General features: G+C 39.2%; 1 pseudogene; it reads left to right on the top strand.

Moving 5' to 3' along the window:
• Positions 1 to 2922: 2922 nt before the first annotated feature.
• Positions 2923 to 4366, top strand: LOC141552721 (suppressor of cytokine signaling 5-like; annotated as a pseudogene).
• The last annotated feature ends 484 nt before the right edge of the window (positions 4367 to 4850 follow it).

The raw sequence follows: 4850 nt of genomic DNA, 5'->3' as shown, positions 1-4850 counted from the left end.
TTCTCTCCTCTCCTCAAATTGCCTTCTATTTACTTCTTTGTTTATATGTTGTATTCCCCAGTAAAACATAATTTTTGGTTTGTTATTGTTTTTGTATCTCCAGTGCCCAACTTGGAATTAATAGGCACCTTGAAAACGGAAGTCATTTAATAAATGCTTGTTTAATTGAATTGAATGTACCCAAATAAACAGCACTGTATCCCCATTTTCTACAGGAAGTCTTTCCCAGTTCCCCTTAACTTTAGTACTCTCTTTCATTTAGTTATTTCCTATTTAACCTGTATATAATTTGTATATATTTGTTTGCTTGTTTTTTTTCCCCAATTCAATTGTGAGCCCCCTGAGAGCAGGGATTCTTTTGCTTCTTTCTGTATCTTCAGCACTTCGTAAGTATTTAAATAAATGTTTATTCTCTGATTGATGAGCCTCTATCTTTCAAATATGAAGCATTTGTTTTTCACTTAATATAACACTATTCTAGGGGCTGTGGAGCTCATATTCAGTTCAGGAAAGTGACATTCTGCTAAGTCTGACAAAACAAAAAATGGAAGATATTATTGGAAGAGCCTGAACTTATCGGGGCAAGGCTCTCTCAGTTCCAGGGTGTTGAATATTAGAGAACACTGATACCCCTTGAACTCTAGCAGTACCAGCAATTGGGCTTACCATCATGCAGAGCCATAAGATCATAGATTTAGAGCCAGAAGAGAGCTTAGATCATCTACTTCACTTTATTTATCAGATAAAGAAAGTGAGGGCTTGAAAGGACAAATATTTGCTCTAAATTTTATGTGTGGCAAGTGGTAGATATAAGGGTCGCCACTCCTGCAGGATACATGTGTACAGACCGAGAGACAGAGAAACAGAGAGACAGAAAGAGAGGAGAGAGAGAGAGAGAGAGAGAAAGAGAGAGAGAGAGAGAGAGAGAGAGAGAGAGAGAGAGAGAGAGAGAGAGAGAAAGAGAAACAGAGAGAGAGAGAGAGACAGAGAGAGAGAGAGACAGAGAGAGAGAGAGAGAGAGAGAGAGAGAGAGAGAGAGAGAGAGAGAGAGAGAGAGAGAGAGAGAGAGAGAGAGAAAATAATTTGAGAAAGAAAGGCAATAGTGGATAGGGAAATAGGAAAGGTCTTGTGAAGAAGGTGAGATTAAAGGAAGGTGATTAAGGTGGCAAAGCATTCTAGGCTTGGGGAAGGGTCAATTCAAAGTCAAGAAGATACAATGTGGAGCACTGTGGCAAGGAACAACAATTAGAGCATCATGACTTGGCCACAGAATGTATGGCAAGTTTTGATGCAAGGGAGATGTTCACCAGAGTTCCAGAACATGAGATATTATTTAGTTATAATTGAAATGGAGTATCTCGAAAGAACAGGATAATAAAAGTATAACAATTCCAGAGAGCATTTATTAAAGACCTTCTATGTGCCAATCACTATGTTAGGTACTAAATAGAAAGGAAGCATCTAAATGGAGAGTTGGATGAGACCCTGAGAATGTCTAGAAAGCAAAGATAATGAATTTCACATAATATTATGAATGGTTATAATGAGAAACAAGGTTATGAGGTGGATAGAGCCCTGGGCCTGAAGTTGAGAAGACTAGAATTCAAATATGGCCTCAGATGCTGTGTGACCCTGGGCCAGTCACTTAACTCTATTTGTTTCTGTTTCCTCATTTTAAAATGAGCTGAAGAAGGAAATGGTAACACCCCCTTCTTATGCTTTTCCTTCACTTTCCCCCCTCCCTATTCAGCCTAGGAAGGTATTTTCCATTCCAGTGGGAGTTGGAGGGAGGTAAAGAAGCTGAGGAGGGAGGAGGACCTTAGGAGAGTCGGAGGGTGGTCAGGGAAGGGGGACACATCTGGTGGAAATGGGACCCCTCGCTTCTGTCAGGAGGAAATGGGAGGTTCCCTGGAGGTCAATGAAGTCAGGACAGGGCTGGCAATCTGACTTACCTCTAGAAAAGGCTGAGTCACCCAGACTTGCAGCAGACTGTTTATTGATCCAGTGTTTTCCTTAGTGTCTTTATTCTTCCTAAGAGAGCTTTTTGTTATAGAATCAAGCATATAAAAGAGAAAGAAACAAAATTAAGTTAAATAATCAAAAAATGTGATGATATATGCAGTATTCTACATCTATGTTGTCTCCTTTACTTTTACAAAAAGAATTGGGAGATGTCCCCATATATTTTCTTTTCCAAAAAAATTTATGTATGACTTCAGAAAACTAATAAAAATTTCCAGACATCCTTTTCTCTATAACATTCCCATAATGAAACCTATTTGATGAGAAACTCATGTAGATGTCAGTGGTTTTAAATATTATCAATGGATAAAGTGGTGAAGATGTGGAACAGCTTCAAATGCAAGTGTCAGAATCTTTTTAACCATGAAGGAGGAAACAACAATGAAAACATAGCTATGAACTCCTAAAGATGTTTATCTGTCAAAGAAAGGAATATCAGCCTAAGGGATTTAGCTCCTCAGCAACAAAGTTCCTTAAGAGAGAATGTTGCCCTACAACTTGAATTAAGGCTTTCAAAGAATTCTTCAAGAAGAAACTGAAATTGGGCTGCTTAAATCCCTCAGAATAAAGAAATAAGCTCAGAGAAGGAAAATGATTTGTGTATCACCATTACCAGAGTGATAGATAATCCTACACTGCACAAATTCCATGGGATTGGGAAGAAGAAACAAAAGAAAACCCTCTTTTTTGGGAGGGGGCAGTCAATTGAAGTTAACTGATATGCCCAGAGTCCCATAGCTAATAAGTATTAAAACATCTGAGGCCATATTTGAACTCAGGTCCTCCTGACTTCAGCCAGTGCTTTCTCCACTGCACCATCTAGCTGCCCCCAAAAGCCTCTTTTTTAAACAAGAAAACATGTCTTTCTGAATTAATGTTTTTGGAAAACATTATTTTCCTATTGGATCAGATCTAGCCCAGAAGTGGGATTTGATTAAGCAGCTCATCACCCTTATGAGCCCACATTCAATCTTCTTTAATACCTTTGGTCTATCACTGGTTTCTTTTGAAGATGAGGATAAGCTTGGAGAAAGAAGATAGCATAATACTGAAGAAGGTGTGGATCTTCTTCCCAGGGTACAAATCCATACATTTGAAGTCACTGTACAGATAAATCCACTATGTATACTGGGATCTAAGTTATCCCAGAGAATAACTGACTTGACTGGCAAAAATGCTGCAGCCCCTTGGGGATTTGTGATCCGGAAGAGGATGCCACCAAACTGTCTGCAGACCAGGCAGGCAGAAGCAGGGCAAAGGTTCCCAATACAACCACCCTGATGCACATGTTGGCAGCCAGGAGCATGGAAAGTCCACACGCAGATTGACTATATTCACTGCCCTGAATCTGGTCAGCTTCAGATCATGGGTAAGAACTTTAAGAAACAGAGGCATTGCTTGATGAAAAATCTGAAGGCACTTTCTTTCTCAGGTAATCTGTGCAATGGGACTCTTCTCTGTGAGCTTCAGTCACTGATCCCTATATTCTGACATCAAGCAGTGGAAACACAATTTTAGCTTCAATGCCCACAATCCCTGTATGTTTTACTCCACCACTGTAACTGAACTTCTAGGATATTATAAAATCCAAATGTTTGCATGTTTTTTGAATTTTTGCTTACTGTATGACTAAATAGGACTTTTCCTTTCAGCCTTTTGATGTCTAGCATTGGGGTACCTAAACGAAATTAGGGTTAATTGTGGTCTAGTGCAAGTTCAGGGTACAGGGAGTCAAATGGAGCTCCCCTGCAACCCCTTCGGATTTGGTGCAAGGATACAGAGTTAAATGAGACCTAGTGGTGGTGTAAGAGTCCCCTGTAAAGGAATTTACAGACCCAAAAACCTAGATTGATAAAAGAGGTTTATTATGGGGTTTGGAAGTAAAGTTAAAGTCTAGTTAGTAAAGTTGAGGGTACAGATAAGGGGCACCGGAACTAGAGTTCCAGTGGGCAGAGATCCTTGGTGCCAGGCATAAAGCGGCCATGTTTGGGACCTCTGCAAAGAGAGGGCTCCAGTCTGGCTCTTTTATAATAGAGGGCTTTGGCTACAAGCTGAAGGGGGCTTGTGGGTGCAGTCCCAAGTTCAGTCAGGGTTAGAATTTGAATTGAATTCAATGAGTTTCAGGACTGAGCCAAATAATAAAGATGAAACTGTTTGTGTTTGGGGTGGAGATCCCTCCCTGAGGCAGAGAAGGAGGTTTTCTCTCTTAAGGATTCTTCAGAGTTTTGGGGTTTCCTCTTCAAGTCTACCTATCCACCAGTCAGTAATCTGTAGGTGCATTCCAAGCCATGGAATTGACAATCCCACTTTACCATCAATGTTACAAGACTTTTTAAAGGAGTAAAAGTCAAGATGTGGTAGAGCGACAACCAATAAAGTCAAAGTAAACTTCATTCAGCGCTCCAAGTAGGCTTTTACTAGATTTGTTTTCACGTGTATCAGACAGTATACCACTAGCCAGCACATGTACCAGTATTAGGTTTTGTTGTTTGTTGTTTTGTTGGTTGCTTTACAATACTTGTGAAGTTTTAATATCTGCCCATATGGTGTCTGCCATTATTTATACAAATAACTGTGGTGTCTATTGAAATAATTAGTAGAGGACAAAATTGCATCTGTTCAATAAAGCCTATCTATATAGAAACACATATTTGCTGATTTTTCTAAATGTTTGATTTTTAATAGTTGTAGTAATAGGGTAAAACAATTTTGGGGCGTTTGCTATAATATTTTACTTCATACTGAAGAACAAATGATTAATATTGTGTGAGCATTTCAACTACGTGACTAATATTTGAAATTAGTACTTTTTTCTATTATCCCACATA

This window comes from Sminthopsis crassicaudata, chromosome 2 (assembly GCF_048593235.1).
Source record: "Sminthopsis crassicaudata isolate SCR6 chromosome 2, ASM4859323v1, whole genome shotgun sequence".
NCBI classification, from domain to species: Eukaryota; Metazoa; Chordata; class Mammalia; order Dasyuromorphia; family Dasyuridae; genus Sminthopsis; species Sminthopsis crassicaudata.
Note: the sequence above shows the minus strand (reverse complement) of the source record. Positions and strands in the feature narration are given on the sequence as shown.